Source organism: Acipenser ruthenus, chromosome 55, assembly GCF_902713425.1.
Source record: "Acipenser ruthenus chromosome 55, fAciRut3.2 maternal haplotype, whole genome shotgun sequence".
Taxonomy (NCBI): Eukaryota; Metazoa; Chordata; class Actinopteri; order Acipenseriformes; family Acipenseridae; genus Acipenser; species Acipenser ruthenus.
In genome coordinates, this window is record NC_081243.1 from 4,374,162 (window position 1) to 4,393,074 (window position 18,913).

Consider the following 18,913-nt stretch of genomic DNA (forward strand, 5'->3'; position numbering starts at 1 on the left):
TACCCCGAAACTAACGGTATATCTCTTTCCACAGACAGCGGGAGCAGCAACGGACAGTAACATGATTTGTGTTCCAGGTATTATGTCATTCCAGAATTGGAGAGGATTCCACACTTCTGGGCGTGGAACGAGGCGTGTGCAGAGAGACAAGCTTTGGGGGCCCCCTGGGAGAATTGCACATGAATCCTTAGACAATGACAAAGACCACTTTCCTTCGAGAGTAACATAGAGGGAACGCGGCAACCTGTGTGTTTGATAAGCCAGAACAATGCAATGACTCCAGCACAGTTTGAACAATGTCCTACTTGTGATACTAACAGTGGGAGGGATCCAGTATGAGTCAATATGCAACCGAACTGTAAGCAGTGGTGCATCATTGGAGGTGGACTGTCTCTGGACGAGAAAACTGTGCCAAACAGTGACAACAGGAACAAACTAATGCAACAAGCAATTGGACATGTGTTAATGTGCACACAGTGTATGTGATGGTACTTGTGAAAATACATGGTATATGGGAGGTATGAAGCCACAGTTCCACTCCACTCAATGTCCCCCACTAATGCCCTTTCCCCAGACAGGTTGATAGCTGTGGGAGAGGCAAAACCATTTGTGATGGGAGCAACCTGGTTGCAAACATTGGTAAAAATGAACATTGAAGATATCGAACGACATTACACCAAAAGGTGTGGTGGGTTTAGCCTATTAACTAAAATATTGAATAAAACTTTTAATCGTGAATTGGATACATACCAACATAACGCAGGTGGCCGTCAAATGAGGGGTCTGATTAACGACATTGCTGGGTGGTTCGGGGCTGTGAATTCAAGCCTCAATTCCATAGATAGTATACAGCAGGACAATGAAAGCCATGGCCGGTTTCTGAAAACAGGTGATGCCATTCAGAGATTGGCCATGGCTGAACAAATGACAGGTGAAAGACGGTTGACACAATAATTGAAGATGTAAATTTGACAGCTTGGAGAGAACAGGTGTTACGTGGGATATGACCGGATACTGATATGTACTGAACGATGTGATGAAGATATTTGTTTTATTTTAATAGTGCCACATACCACTGGTCAGGTCCACCACAGTACCTGGATAGTAGTCTAGGGGTAGTAATTGGAACACGGGTTATAGTCCCACAAATAACATGGGTTGATCAGCGTGCTCAAAAATGCCACCCTGTACTTCAAAGCCACTGAGTGTATTGAATTTGGTGATGCTGTTCTGTGTGACCGTGCTAACAGCACTAACCTGTCAATGCAATTGATGAAAGCCACGGTACACCAAAGCTAGGGTACGAAAGATGTACTCAGATGAGAAATGGAACATGGTGTGCAATCACCTCAAGCATGAGGGTGGGAAGTAGCGGCCAGGTAAGCCTCATGTCGCCGGCTGTGTGTTTTCACCCGCAGGGTGTTGTGACTGTGGGACACCTGAGCATGCACCCCACTCCACTTATTAACATCACAGACATTAACAAAGATGCTGAAGAATGGATGAAGACAATCAATCATACAGGTATGCAGGTGGCATTGGCACACATTAACAAGCAGCTTATGGACGTTCACTCAAGAGTTAGTAGAGTGCAGGCGTCGCTGGCGGGCAACGCTGGTCAACTGATATTAGCAGATGCCTGATCACATGGGTGGGGTATCCTATCTGGATTAGCTAGGGAAAGTGCTGGAGTGGACTGGGCTGACTAGTGGAATGTGGTGGGACAGGGGTCCTTGCTTATTTCATTATTGGTTTTGTCTATTGCTATTTTATTATTCTGTTATTTGAAATATGTGCTTAAGAAACAAAAGAGATTACTTACAGGGCTAGCCAATGAAGTATTGTGTTCCCGTATACGGGGCTATTAACACCACTAAACATTTGACCATGCCCCTCCTCGCCACTGAAGGTAAAGAGGAAGAAGGGTTGAGTTTAGGTATGATAGAATATCATGATTAGTTATGGTACCGGGTTGGCACGGTACCAAATGAGGGAATGTAGTGGATTATTTTCTTATAAGGTATTGCCTAAATGGCATTAAATAACTCAATAAAGCTAGACACAGCATTAACACTACAAAGAGCTTATAGATGGAACAATGAGGGTAAGAACTAGCCCTGCCCGGTATCTCTAGGACACTGGGAACTGAAGTGAGATAGAAAAAAGAGTTTGTGCATGTTTTATCTCTTTATTTTATTTTATATATTTTATATACTTTTATAATAAGGATGTTACAAAGTGTCTTTTGGCACCACGCCACACTCACAGCCGGAGAAGGTTCCAGAAAGTCTGCCCGGTAACAACCAATCAGGCCTCAACTAAAAATTGAGCAACTGCCCCAGCCAATCAAATGTGGGGTAAACAAACTTCTGTGGGTAACCACAGAAGAGCAGACGGAAGAAAAGGCGGATCTTCTCTCGGCTGGGTTGGGGGTGCTAAAACTATATAACCCGCACCAAATTAAGGGTGGGTGTGCGATTCTGACTGACTGCTAACCGACTTTGTGTTGCATGGTTGAACGCTCCTGATTGCAATCAATAAAGGTAATCTATTTTGTTTTACTCATATTGCCTCCTGTCAGTTTCTATTAAGTCTATTTGAGGAAACGATTGAATTTCCATTACAATATTGTATACCAGTTATATAAATTGTGCATGCTAATATATATGGTGTTATACACACGTACAGAAAATCATCAGGTTTTAAATGAAGTCACTGCAGTCTTTTGCAGTAACTTAGAACAAAATAGCGTCTGTCAGTAACAGGTTGTTTTATGCTCTCAGCAGCGTCACTGGCTCTGACGAGGATTTTTTTATTATAATTCTTGGTTTAGCTGCGATATTACTAGTCATTAAACTTACAGACAATATAAAGGTTTCATTATGTTGCTGGTTACACCATACCTGATAAGTTTGTGGTTCCCATCAATGTGCCAAAGGCAGTTTGGTGCAGGGACACTGTATGCCCATCTTCTTATAGTGTTTAAGGACAATGCACGCAGCACAACTCCTTCAGGGTCAGTTCGTCTCATGGATTCTTGAATACGTAATGCTTTTAAAATCAGAAACAAAATATGAAAGAACATTATTAATGTAAAAGTTCAACTGTAATTGTATTGGTCCAAGACTTCAAAATTACGTAACTATGTGTGCAGTTTATTAGAAATATTAACTACAATCAACATACTGTAGGTTTAAATACAGAGTGATTAAAAAGTAAAGGCAGCTGAATATTCTAGAACAGTACCATGTAATGTGTACCAACAGAAAACAATGAGAAACACATTTTGGTTGGTATAGGAAAGAATCCCCAATGCTTCAGGTGGCACGGCCAAAACTTCAAAATGTAATATGCTAGTTTGAGCTATTTACTCTCCCTGGTGACAGTTTTACTTTCCTATCACTATTTTGAGATTACAGCATACTAAATTGCCTTTGTTTCTATAGGATAGAGAAGGTGAAATACTTTACATTGAATCCTGACTCCTCGTCCATGCAGATACCCAAGCATCATCTTGTATCCAGAATTTGGAAAGTTACACTGAATTTCAGTTACAATGCTGTCAAGTTCGCTATCCTCCATTGCTGTGAAGAAGTCAGATACCCTGTACATATGAACAAATGCACACACATACATGTAATATATGAAGTAAAATAAAATGTTAGTAGTACATTATCATGCAAAAGCAACATTTGAAAGCAATCAATCCCTGTTAATACTGATTGGCACTACAGACATTAACGGAACAGAAGCAAGTACAACAAATATATTTATCGTACACACACACACACACACAACCAACTCTAATGCATGTTTGTAGTCTTAAGAGGCATGCTTCATTAAGCAGAAATGGACCACTGCAAGAAGCTGAAGATGTGACTGAACCAAGAACTACACAGAGAAGTAATGTTTCGAATAACAATCTTTACATGATTTATTTAAATAATGGGGACAGGAATTATTTTGGCTCAGACAACAACAACCAGGTCTTTAAGGTGATCACATTATAAATGTACAGTATAGAAAGTAGTTGGTCCCTATGGGATTGAGAGCATGTGACTCCAAATGATGATTATTGTTGTTGTTGTTATTTTTAACATGCATTGTCTTGACACCCTGTAGACCGTGTTCTCATTTTTAATTGAAAAATCAAACTCTTGATTTTTCAATTAAAAATGCCTGTCTGTTACTTAATTTAATATAATGATTATTGCGCTTGTTTCTCCTCTACACTGAAGTGCCTGGTGGAGGGGAGGCAATCATTAGGCCTTGGACTCCCAGGGACTTATTTATCTCTTTCTGGTGATTTTTTTTGTTTTTTGCTCTCCTCCATGCCTAACAGTTTACTACAAACACAATTGATTGTAATTCCATAGCTCTTACTAGACTGTAAATGTACAGTTTGTAAATATACACCATATGAGAGTAATGTACGTATGTGTATATTATTATTTATTTAATGGCAGACGCTACTAATTTATTTAGTTTTATATTTATTTATTTTTTAATTTTGGCACAAATTATCCTCCATAGTCGAGGGGGGAGGAGAAGAGTAGTGTGTGGTTGAGAGAGAGAGAGAGAGAGAGAGCTGGAAGCGGCAGTGTGAGCAGAGAGATAGAGAAACTGAAAGGGAGATTAAATAAACAGAGAGTTGTCATTTTATTGGCGTGGTTCTTAGCCGATAGGGACCTTTAGGGTTTGTTTAAAATAAATCAATTCGAGTTGATTTCACTACCTGTCTGCTGTCTGTTCGTTTGAGAGGAGACGGAGACCACCGCTCGTTACAGTATTATTTGGTTTGGCTTTGTTTTTATTGCTGTAGCTTGCTTGCATACTGGCTGTGCCCAGGCTCAATTCTCAATTGTGAAGATCAAAATAATAATACAAAAACAAACCCACTTTATTTTTTAAGAGTATAACATTGAGATAGATAAATATTATTTTGCACTACTTACTATCATCGATTTATATTGACAAAATAATATTAGAATTGAGTGAGAAACTGTGTGCTAAACTCGTTCAAAGCACGAGTCACAGTGTCAGCACCAGTCCCAGCAGTGTCAGCACCAGTCTTACCAGTCAGCAGCAGTTACCAGTCCCAGCAGTGTAAGGCCACTTAAGTAGCAGTGAACCAAATGCATGTCAATAAAGGTATGAACCCATCTGCTTATTAATATTGATGTTACATTTTTGTCATCGGTACATGGGTATAGTAAAATAGAAGAGTTTATAAAATAAACACCACAGGATGTTTAAATCCTAAACACATTTAGAATTATAAACGCAGTGACGTGTTTGAAAAGTGTGACAAATAAATGTTTTAAAGTTAAACACTCGGTCTTACAGTGTGAGATACACCCACTTGACTTCTCACCTCAAGTCAAGCGTGCAGCTGCTTAAGAAAATGTCTTGGTCATCCTGTGCTAGCCAGCACGTACAACTTTTGTGGTTTAGGGTCATTCTAGTTACATGTAGCATGTGGTTACAAAACTATGAAAAGCGTGCTATACATCAGGAATTATCTCTCACATTCTGTCCCACTATGTGTGTGTGTGAGTGTGAGTGTGAGTGTGTGTGACTGTGTGTGTATATATATATATACATTGTGTTAGTATCGGGTATGACCGGCCTGGTCTTTCGCTATTCTTCCATTAAAGTCTTTAAAATAATTTCTTTTCGAATGGCTATTTATACAGATTCTTAACTAATTCTGGCAATTTTAACTTAACTCAAATACCAAACACTGAGCATTTGGCATACATACATACATATATATATATATATATATATATATATATATATATATTGTAACACAGCTAGACCCACTCGCTCGGGTTCGTTGCCCCTTTAAAAACACGACCCAGGACGCTGAAATTGATTTTTAAAGCGCGTTTGCGCTAATTTCTTAATAGACACAAAATCAAAACAAATACAAAAGCAAAATAAACACCTAACTCCTCTTGGAGCACTAACTCAACTTTCAGGAACACCCTTCCTAACACGGGACAGCTAAGCTGTTTTCCCGTCCTTTCAAAACCCCAGGTTTAACACCGCACTTACTTTTTCTTCTCTCTTCCTCTGGCTACTCGGAGACAGCGCACCTCTTCTGCCTCCTTCTACTCAGCAGCCTCGAGCAGACTGCCTGCTCTCCTTTTAAACTCCCGCACCTGGGTCTAATTCCCAATAACGCCCAGGTGCGGATGATAATTAATAATAAAGCAATTAAACTAAACAATAAAGCAATACAATCAAACAATTAACAAAACTAAATGAAACAATAAAACAATACAATACAAAACGGTGCATTTCTCTTGCAGGGAGGTTTTAACCCCCTCCCTGCTGTCTCTCACAACCCACTATCTTACACATCCCCCCCCTTGTCTTTACATGACACAGGCCACGAGACGGCCACCTCCTCCCCTAAAACACAACCACCCACCCTCGAGTCCACAAATGTCAATTTTCGCCCTCTTCCACGGGCGAACTCGAGGGTGGATCAGTCCACGTCCCGGCTCAGCCAGGTAGGGACCACGCACCGGCGACAAGGGACCCCACCGGTTTGTCAGGGGCGACCGGAACGACAACCGGGGCACTGGAGGCTGCAGCAGCGGGCAGAGGTCTGCAGCTGGGACCCAGTGCAGCGACGTCCGGACAGCAAGGGGGAGCGAAGCAGTGACCAGGGGGAGCGTAAGCGACGTCTGGGAGCAGCGCAGCGACGTCTTAGTGTCTGGGAGGAGCGGAGCAGGGGACTAGGAGGAGAACTGTGCCCGATTCTGCCGACTCCTGGGCTCCAGGTCTAGTGACGGGAGGTCCAGGCTAACCGACAGGGTGTCCAGGATCAAGGGGTGAGGGACTGGACGCAGCGACGCCGGACTGGACCGTAGGGGTGGTAGTCGGGGCTGTGGTGGAGGTATGCTTTTCACCTCCCTTCTGGGCTCTGGCAGCGGCGGCTCCTCCCCTCTGGGCTCTGGCAGCGGCGGCTCCTCCCCTCTGGGCTCTGGCAGCGGCGGCTCCTCCCCTCTGGGCTCTGGCAGCGGCGGCTCCTCCCCTCTGGGCTCTGGAAGCGGCGGCTCCTCCCCTCTGGGCTCCGGCAGCGGCGGCTCCTCCCCTCTGGGCTCCGGAAGCAGCGGCTCCCCTCTGGGCTCCGGCAGCGGCAGCTCCTCCCCTTCTGGCTCGGGAGGCTGCAGAGCTCCGCTAGTCTGCTCCCATTCTTGGAGCAGCAGCTCCAATCCTGTTGGCTACCTTTTCTTCAATGGAGCCAATCCCATCTCTCTCTCCCATCTCTCAAGTTGCTCTCTCTGAGCAACAGCATTCCTGGTGATCTGCTCGATCATCTGTAGCAAATCCATTTCTGGGTCTTAGGGGCGCCCACAATCTCTGACACCAAATGTAACACAGCTAGACCCACTCGCTCGGGTTCGTTGCCCCTTTAAAAACACGACCCAGGACACTGAAATTGATTTTTAAAGCGTGTTTGCGCTAATTTCTTAATAGACACAAAATCAAAACAAATACAAAAGCAAAATAAACACCTAGCTCCTCTTGGAGCACTAACTCAACTTTCAGGAACACCCTTCCTAACACGGGACAGCTAAGCTGTTTTCCCGTCCTTTCAAAACCCCAGGTTTAACACCGCACTTACTTTTTCTTCTCTCTTCCTCTGGCTACTCGGAGACAGCGCACCTCTTCTGCCTCCTTCTACTCAGCAGCCTCGAGCAGACTGCCTGCTCTCCTTTTAAACTCCCGCACCTGGGTCTAATTCCCAATAACGCCCAGGTGCGGATGATAATTAATAATAAAGCAATTAAACTAAACAATAAAGCAATACAATCAAACAATTAACAAAACTAAATGAAACAATAAAACAATACAATACAAAACGGTGCATTTCTCTCGCAGGGAGGTTTTAACCCCCTCCCTGCTGTCTCTCACAACCCGCTATCTTACAATATATATATATATATATATATATATATATATATATATACATATATGATTTGTTTATTAAGATTAGCCGTACACTCTAAAAAGTGCAGGTTCTTTCAGGGTTCCTCAAGAAACCTTAGGGTTCTGTTGATGACTTTTGTCTCAGTGAGGGTTTGTTTGGGAAACTCTCATTTCAGGGTCTAATGAAATGTTGCAAAGGGGCTCATTTTAAAACCCTTCAGATCAAGTCAGTTTATAATATTGTTTTTCAAACTGCAATTTTGTGTGATTGACTGGCGTCCTGTCCAGGGTCTAGTCCTGGCTTGATCCCTGTGTCTGCCTGGTTAGGATCCAGCTCACTGTAACTCTCTATAGGATTTAGTAATTTCTAATACTATATTTTAATCAGAAACCTTAGTCTAGCCAAGCTCCTTTGATTGGTAATAATAAGTGACATCAAATTCTACATTATAAATCACATATTGGAAATAAATCAATCAATCAATCAATCAATCACAGGAAATGAATGGCCAGAATAACTAGGGTGGTGGGGTTAAAAAAAAAAGTTAAATTCTGGGTTATTATTGAACTATAGCCTAGTGTAAGCAGAGGTTTTCAACATGGGTATTGAAATAGTAAAGAAAAATATGTTTGGATTTTATGTTTACATAGAAATAACATTTAGACTTAGGCCTGGACCAAATCAAAACTTTGATCCTCCCGCTAATTGCAAATTACAAGCCTGGTAGCGATGGTGTCTTTTTTGTTTGTCAGAAGGTTATTCCTTCGACAGCAGAAGGAACCCGCCATTGATGCTGGGTTTGGAATGTGCGATTAGCGGGTGGGTCAATGTTTTGAATTGGTCGAGGCCTTAATCTGTTTATTTAGCTCAAAAGCGCCTTTTCTGCTTTTTGTTTAATGCTGTCTGTAGGGAAAAGTCAGGAGTTAGATTGTGGTTTTAATAGGATCCTCTTTTTGCTGGACTGCTAGCTTACAGCAATAACAAAACTACACAGAAAAAGGAACTAAAATCAAACAGTCTTAAGACAGTTCTCTGTTAGAAAAGTGAAAGAAAGGTCAGAACTGTGTTTGGTATATTTGCCTTATATTGTATTAATGATGTTTAGAAACTATATAATGTTCTAGGGACTCCCAAATATGGGCATAATCTGCATCGCAACTGACAAAGTTTTGATGTATTTTAGACTATGGCCCGGACCAAATCACTTTAACTTTAACCAACCCGCTAATCGCAAATTGCAAACCCAGTATTAATGACGGGTTTCCTCTGACCAGGTTTGTAATTTGTGATTAGCGGGTGGGTCAATGTTTTGATTTGGTCCAGGCCTATGTATCTTTCAAAATTGTAAGTTGCCCTGGATAAAAATAATAACTAGAACTAGAACTGCCAAGCAGTTTTACGGCTTCTAAGCCCAGTACAAGTGCCAGTACCAAACACTTTAGCAAATAGTGCAGAATGCCATTTTTACATATATGGTTGATGCAGGAGCGCAGTTTTCTGGCATCAGATTTGAAGTTTAGCCATAACAATAACACTATACAATAACAATAGGCTTCCCAGCCTATGGCCTATTGCCAGAACTCATTTGAAATATCAAGTTACTTTCTACTCCCTTAACTATCTCTGAATTTTCAAGGTGTATCAAACAGCTGATTATCGGGGCTCTCGAGTGGAGCATCCAGTAAAGACGCTCTGCTTGGAGTGCAGGATGCGCCCTATAGCCTGGAGATCGCAGGTTCGAATCCAGGCTATGTCACTGCCAACCGTGACCAGGGGTTCCTAGGGGGCGGTGCACAATTGGCACAGCACCCGGGTTCACCGCGCACCAGCGACCCCTGTGTTTCTGCAGTGGAGTCATCAGACCTGTGTTGTCCTCTGGCACTATAGGTCTGGTGGCCTCGCTGTGGATCCGCAGTGTGTAAAATGACAGATTGGCAGGAGGACGCGTGTTTCAGCCTCCGTTTCCCGAGTCGCCAGGGGGTTGCAGCGGTGGACCGGGATACAAATAAACAATTGGGCATTTCAAATTGGGGAGAAAACCAGGGTTAAGGGATGCTTTAATTATACACTTAATCTTTATGTGACTAATTGACCCTGCGATAAAAGTACGCACAGCTACCCACCTCCTGGACAGAGAACAATGTTACATTGCAATGTGATAATAAAGGAAATTTGTGAGACAGTTATTGTAATGTACCCTAACCATCCATTATCTGTAACCTTAATCCTATAGAGGGTTGCAGTGAGCCGGATCCTATCTTTCATTTCCCCTCCCCCTCTCACACTATCTCTGCCTTTCAGCGTTTAGCTCTGACTTCCAGTCGTGTTAAGCTATGCAAAACTGCATATTATAATAAGAAACAAACCACATACACACCCAATTTAAACATAACAATTTAACTATAAAAGAAAAACACATCTATAATGTAAAACATAATTAATAACATAATTAATACCTCTGCAGAAAGCCATCACTACATTCCGACCTTATGGACTGAGGCAGTGATTGTAGTGAACAGGTGTTGGTCAACCCGTATTTATTTAGAAGGACAGAGGGGTGAAAGAGCACAGGGTAGGCAGAAGTATGCTTACTATACCATTTAAAGGTAAAGTATCTAGATAAAGTACCTTGCTCAAGGGTACAGCAGCAGTACCCCCCACCTGGGAGTGAACCCATGACCCTCCGGCCAAGAGTATATATATATATATATATATATATATATACACATACAGCAGCAGCACACCTATGTATATAATGTATGTAGCACGCTAGGAACCTTTTGTTGTCCGCATCCCTGTTTCTGCAGGGGACTTATTTTCCAGCTAGTTGGGATGGGGGAGGGGTCCTTTCATTTAAAGGCAGGCGGTCTGTGTTGGAACGGTGAAATCGAGTTCTCGGGGATACTACAAGAAAAAACTCTTGCACTTTAAAACTTTGGTAAATTCAGCTTATTAACTTTACGTGTCGTGCCTTGCAGAGCTCTGTTTGCTGTTCTAAATACAAATGTTACATTACTTTAACCATAGAAGCCACAGACTGTTTAGCGATTGGGTCATGCTGGTGACAATACTATCCTGACCATTCTGTTTCTGTAGGGGTAAGAACCTGTTTCTTTTAATAGTATATTGTTTGTAAATATTGTCTGTTTCTACTTTTGCGCACAGGTTTTTTCTTGTGTTTTACATTTTAAAGTATTTTCTTTGTTTAGCATTATTTTATGTTCTTGTGCATATGGGAACACTCTGGACTATTTTGACTGAATGATTGGTTACAAATTATAGTGATTTTCTCTGCTATAATAAAACATACATGTTGAGTAAGATTACCAAATTAATTATGAGTAATGTGTGTAATTATTTTTGGATAATCTTGTTCGTGTGGGAGAAGTTAGACAACAAGCAGTGGAAGGGTTGAAGAGCATAGACAGCTGCGCTCTACCAGGTAAACTAAAACTCTGGTACTTTCAGTTTGGTCTACTGCCGAGGTTGCTGTGGCCACTGACTGTGTACGAGGTTTCTTTGACAACAGTAGAGAAGCTGGAAGCTTTAATCAGTTCATACATCAGGAAATGGTTGGGAGTTCCACGCTGCCTCAGCAGAGTGGGACTTTATGGTAAAGGAATACTGCAGCTACCAGTCTCTGCTCTAACCGAGGAGTTTAAGTGCGCCAAGGTCAGACTGGAAATGACATTAGTAGAGTCACGCGATAAATGCGTAAGGGAGGCAGCACCTGTGTTGAAAACTGGAAGAAAGTGGGCGGCAAAGAAAGCTGTGGAAGATGCAAAGGCTGCCCTTCGAATTGGTGATATCATGGGGCAAGTTCAGCATGGAAGAGGGGGTCTTGGTTTCAGTTCAACTCCTCCTACATGGCACAAGGCGGCCCCAGCTCAAAGGAGGAAGCTGGTAGTCAACGAGGTGCAAAAGCAGGAGGAGAGGATGAGGTGTATAAAGGCCATTTCCCAGGCCAAACAGGGAGAATGGATGAGATGGGAGAGTGTGGAACAACGCAAGATTGGCTGGCAAGACCTATGGTCAATGGAACAGAGCAGGATCAGTTTCCTCATCAGGTCAACATATGATGTTCTCCCATCACCACAGAACCTAAACCTCTGGGTAGGAGAGGATCCCTCATGTCCTTTGTGTTCAACACCTGCAACATTAAGGCACATTTTGACAGGATGTAAGGTGGCTCTTAGCCAAGGACGGTTTACTTGGCGCCATGACCAGGTGCTGCAATGTTTGGCCTTAGCATTGGAAGACAAGCGTAACATGACCAATAAGTTGCCACCTGTTCCATCAAAACATTACACACAAAAGACAACATTCCTCCGCCCAGGAGAGCAACCACCAAGGAAAGGTGTTAAAACCAATCCTCGCCCAGGACAACTGGAAGCTGCTAGAGACTGGAATATGCTGGCAGATGTTGGTCAACGGCTTATTTTTCCACCTGAGATTGCCACCACTAACCTTCGACCAGATATTGTCTTGTGGTCTGGATCAGCACGCCTTGTTCACCTGGTAGAGTTAACAGTGCCATGGGAGGATGCTGTAGATGAGGCGTATGAGAGGAAGAAACTGCGGTATGCTCAACTAGCCACTGAAGCGGAACAGCGAGGATGGAGAGTTCGGGTTTACCCAGTGGAAGTGGGTTGTCGAGGATTTGTGGCACACTCTACAACCCGGTTTCTCAGAGACGTCGGATTCAGTGGCCAAGAGTTGCGTCGCACAGTGAAGAACTTATCTGAAGCAGCAGAGAGAAGCAGCAACTGGCTGTGGTTGAGACGGAAAGATTCTGGCTGGGGACAGGTAAGTAAGCTGGGCTGAGTTGAGCGGGGGACGGAGTGGGGTGATGCTGGGACGCCAGAATCACCGTCGAGCCCTCTTGAGTTGTCGTGGGCTAGTCGACGAAACACTGAGGATGGAAGGTGCCCACTTGAAAACCCCAGAGATGTACCCTACTTAGCTCAATCCAGACGGTTGTCATACTGATGCGCTGGGGAGGCCGCACTTTGGTTGATCCCCGGAGCCAGCATCGCAGCCGTTGTGTGTGCTGATGCGCCAGGAGGCAAAATAAGCTGAACCCTGGAGCCAGCATTACACTTCAGCCATTAACACCAGACAGACGGATATCTACATCATCATATGGAAGGAAAGGTAAATGGATGGAGACACATATGGATCACATTAGTTTACTGTAAAGCTACGTCTTAGTTGGTGCTTATCTTGGCGCGAGCCGAGTTCAAATCAGCATGAAGTTTTATCATCTACTCTCGTGTAATGGAAATCATTTTTATTAAATAAAATTGCTGTTTTAAAACACTCTCTCCTCTCTCTCATTCATATATATATATATATATATATATATATATATATATATATTTATTGTGAGCGAGCTTGTAACAAATTGGGGAGAAAACCAGGGTAAAAAAAAAACATTGGCGACGACAAAAAACAAAAAAAAGCTGATTAATGAGTGTAACACTGTGATAGAGAGAGAGAAAGCGTCAAAGCTGTAAATCTCCCATTCAGAAAGGGCGCTATATAAGGGGGAAGGTATGCTGCCTTCTAGATGTGCCGCTTTGATGGTAGGTGGAAACCAGAAGGTAACCATATTAGGAGGTGCGCATAGTTGCAAGTACTCAGGATGACACCATTGCAGTCAGCTGCGGGGCAGCCCTCTATTAGAGGAACCATGGCGACACGTTGATTGCAGGGAGGAGTTTTCTGGGTACAAAGGGGAAGCAGCTAAGTCAGTACCTCCCCTTGTGCTAAGAAGGTAGAACGACTGGCCGGAGCTGGTGTTTGTTTTCTGTTTTGTATTACGTGTTTTTATTTGTGTTTTCATAGAGGAGCAGGAGGACGGGAGGCTGTAGACGGAGAGCCAGTTTTCACCCCAGAGCACACCCCTCACCACACAAGCACAACACCGCACAGCACACGCACCATGATCCCCAGAGGAATAGAGCACAGTTTACGTGCACAGAGGATTGTGGCTAACGGAGTGCCTTTTGTTTGCCTTTTTGGACCCAGAACCTTTTGTTGTTTTTGCCCCAATACCATCGTTGGTAGCAGGGCTTATTATTATTTTCGTTTCTGGATTATTATTGATGAACTTTGTGTTGGATTAAATAAAAAGAGGATTATTATTGGGAAAACGGCAGCCTGGACATTACATTGTTGTGCACTGCACCAGTCATTCTTACCACAAACACTCTAGTTAAGGGATGCTTCAATTATAAACTTTATACTTAATCCTTATTGGTCAATTGCAACGAACTTGCAGAGGTAGTACAGAGTTGCGTACTAGCTAGTACGGTACTATCTCGGGATCATCCACAGCTGCGTACTAAGTTTGTACCAATTGCATCGAAAAAGCGGAACAAAGTTGGAGACTAGCTGATCCCCAGCTTTAGTACGGTATTAAGGATCAATCATTGTTGTTGTTACCAAACAGGAACTGAAGGGGGCTCTGAATCATTCTTTCATTCATTCATTATCAGAACCGCTTCATCCTTTTACAGGGAGCCAGACACGGTGCAAGGTGGGATGGCTCTGAATCAGAACATTTGAAATATTTGTAACAGTAATGTATGTATTTTACGATATTATGAGCCAATAATCATTTTTACAATGCTACAAATAGGCCGACATTTATGCATAGATATTAATTCGTCTCTAACATATATTTATATGTGTGCACGTAATTATTTTATTTAAGATATATATGCATGGTAAAATACTCCATATCAGGGCACACGGACTGCCTATAAAATATTCAACCAAGTGCAATGCCATGAAATAAACTAGCAAAGCTGGTTTAATTTTGACACACATGGGCTGTTTCGACACCGTTCTCATTGGACCACAACAAGTACAAAACAGGGAAGGGGTGGTATTCCGAAGAAGCATCCTAGATAATCATTTCTAAAAACATCCGGAGAAGAGCACTGTTTATTTTATTTTTCAATGTGCCCCAAATAACACTTAACTCACATTCTACCCACTGTGTCCCAACTCCTCAATATCCCTGCTCGCCCCTAAGAACCACCAGTGTGGAGTGCACTCAAATTAAACGGAATGAAAAGAATACGTCTCTCAAATGTGAAACCTACTATTGCATACTACAGGCTCTACATACATAACTGTAATGCTGCCGACACCATCCTTCATTATTAGTAGTTAACAGTATTGTAGCCGTAATGTAATTTTATTTTACTATTATAATATCCGTACAGACAGCAGTGACGACATTATATATATATATATATATAAAGAACATAAGAGCATAAGAACATAAGAAAGTTTCCAAACGAGAGGAGGCCATTCAGCCCATCTTGCTCGTTTGCTTATTAGTAGCTTATTGATCCCAGAATCTCATCAAGCAGCTTCTTGAAGGATCCCAGGGTGTCAGCTTCAACAACATTACTGGGGAGTTGGTTCCAGACCCTCACAATTCTCTGTGTAAAAAAGTGCCTCCTATTTTCTATTCTGAATGCCCCTTTATCTGATCTCCATTTGTGACACCTGGTCCTTGTTTCTTTTTTCAGGTCAAAGAAGTCACCTGGGTTGACATTGTCTATACCTTTTAGGATTTTGAATATTTGAATCAGATCACCGCGTAGTCTTCTTTGTTCAAGACTGAATAGATTCAATTCTTTTAGCCTGTCTGCATTTGACATGCCTTTTAAACCCGGGATAATTCTGGTTGCTCTTCTTTGCACTCTTTCTAGAGCAGCAATATCCTTTTTGTAACGAGGTGACCAGAACTGAACACAATATTCTAGGTGAGGTCTTACTAATGCATTGTAAAGTTTTAACATTACTTCCCTTGATTTAAATTCAACACTTCTCACAATATATCCGAGCATCTTGTTGGCCTTTTTTATAGCTTCTCCACATTGTCTAGATGAAGACATTTCTGAGTCAACAAACTCCTAGGTCTTTTTCATAGTTCCCTTCTTCAATTTCAGTATCTCCCATATATTTATAATGCACATTTTTATTGCCTGCATACAATACTTTACACTTTTCTCTATTAAATTTCATTTGCCATGTGTCTGCCCAGTTCTGAATGCTGCCTAGATCATTTTGAATGACCTTTGCTGCTGCAACAGTGTTTGCCACTCCTCCTATTTTTGTGTCGTCTGCAAATCTAACGAGTTTGCTTACTATACCAGAATCTAAATCATTAATGTAGATTAGGAATAGCAGAGGACCTAATACTGATCCCTGTGGTACACCACAGGTTACCTCGCTCCATTTTGAGGTTTCTCCTCTAATCAGTACTTTCTGTTTTCTACATGTTAACCACTCCCTAATCCATGTGCATGCATTTCCTTGAATCCCTACTGCGTTCAGTTTGAGAATTAATCTTTTATTCAGGACTTTGTCAAAAGCTTTCTGGAAATCTAAATAAACCATGTTGTATGCTTTGCAATTATCCATTGTCGATGTTGCATCCTCAAAAAAGTCAAGCAGGTTAGTTAGACACGATCTCCCTATCCTAAAACCATGCTGACTGTCTCCCAGGATACTGTTACCATATAGGTAATTTTCCATTTTGGATTTTAATATAGTTTCCATAAGTTTACATATAATATTAGTCAGGCTTATTGGTCTGTAGTTACCTGGTTCGGTTTTGTCTCCCTTTTGTGGATCGGTATTACGTTTGCTGTTTTCCAGTCTGTCGATACAACCCCTGTGTCAAGAGACTGTTGCATGATCTTGGTTAGCGGTTTGTAAATAACTTCTTTCATTTCTTTGAGTACTATTGGGAGGATGTCATCCGGCCCAAGGGATTTGTGTATTTTAAGAGCTCCTAGTCCCTTTAACACTTCTGCCTCTGTTATGCTAAAGTTATTTCATTCCATTCTATGGTATCTACCCTAACAAACAGGAAACTGGAAATTTTCACAGAGTAAATCGAAGCTGGTCAGGCTTCGATGTAAGCTTAAAAAATGAATGCATTTCAACAACTGCGCAGTGGCGCAGCGGGCTACGGTCTTCAAGAGCGTCATGTTGCAAGTTCAAACCACGGTATTTTTTTTCCCCACTGCGATACGTGCTGTTTTAAAACATAAATAACTTGTTTAATATAAATGGTGTGGATATAAAACTGCTTGCACACCCTGGTTTGTTTTGACGTTGACCAACATGTGGAATCACATGATTGGTAGATGTCCAGTTATGTAGCTTTTCTGTTTGAATAGTCGCTACACACCCTTAAAGTAGACGGAAGAGGAAGAAGAAGAAGAAGAAGAAGAAGAAGAAGAAGAATTTCACCTTAGTTTGACGACTTATATCTCATTCTGTATAAGAGGTATGTACGCTTTTTTCACATTTGAGGTAAGAAAGTTTCAGACTTTTGATACTGGTACAGATGGTAATTCTAAGTGATTTAGTTTTGCCGCTGCAACATGGTAAAAACAGCTAAACTCTTTGAGCTGTATAGAGACTCTCAGTAGTTTCAAACAAGTTTTTCTAACTTGTACGAGGAACTACCGTTCCTCTCAAGCAATCATATATATATATAAATATATATATATATATATATATGACATTGTCTTTTATTTTCCTCTTTTGTTTTGTTTTTCCTCTTTTGAGTGCTAACGGATCACGCTAGAATCAGTGATCTATCTATCTGTCTGTCTACTTCATTTAGAGTCTTGCCTTGGCAGTGCAACGTCTTTTCCCATAGAGTGCACATAAACGGGGTTTTTAATTGCTTTAAAAAATGATTATAAAATTGTGACCGAAGGGGGTTCTTTTATTTTATTTTTCACGTTTACAACCTGCTGGCAATCGAGTGCTTAATCAATGCACGCTTCTAATGTCAAATTAAAACATGCGCCACTAAAGGGAAGCAGAGATATTATTAATGTTTACCAATGGCACCTACATTCTGCAAAAGAAACCTTATACTGGAGGACTAATGTTGTACAAAATAAATGAACACGACATACAAAACAATGGTTACCTGCACTTAAAGAAGAAAGAAACTAGCATCGTACAGGTGTCACAAATTGCCAATAGATAACAATCTACGCTGTAAACTTCCGTATATGTTTTGCTTTCGACCCCACCTCATACACGAGTTGTGCAATGCATAGGCACCAGGGGGCGCAAGAGACTAATAAAAGAGCAGTGTTGCTTCTTTACTGTAGGCAGGGGTACTCGATTACATTCTCTAGCAGGACAGATAGGTTAGGCAATGTCCAAACCTTTGCAACACTACACTACACCAATCAACTAATACATGTCAGAAATAACTACTTCCAATGATACAATGTCTGATCGTCATTTAATAATAAAAATAGAAAGCAAATATATTTTTCCTGATATTTTTCTCACAATATGCAAACGACATCTTGCAAACAAATAATTATACAAACCCCACTGTAATGCTATTAAAACAGCATGTTATTCATTTTAATTTGATTAAAACTAGAAAACATTCTGAAAATGACTGCGCAGCCAGTATTCAAGTTGACGAATGAAAGCGCGTCAATTAGTGATCGCTTTATTTGTGATGTATAAGCATCTTATTAAGCGCCTGGTTAAACATGTAGCACGGTGTTTAAATATGCATGTTCTAACTCCAGTGTGTTTAAATGTAAATGAAAAGTTTCTAAATTAAATACACAGCATGACAGTAAACAGAGGGAAAATATACTTCAGTGCATATCCACGTGTCGTCTTTGAGAGGCGTGCCGCAGGTGCATTTCTTACTCTGTTGCCAAGCAGGTTTTTTTAAGCCCAAATAAAAGATCTTTGACAGGCTCCGTTTCCTCGGCCAATTTCCTGTGCCTGTGTCGCAGTGCTATTTTTTCCTAAAAATTACTTAGTTTATCATATAAAAAATAAAGAAAATATAGACATATGCACTTAAGTTTTTCATGTATTTCTGTAATAAAGCCACACTTACAGCAGCCCCTCTCAACTTCCCAAGCCTTTCTATAATAAACT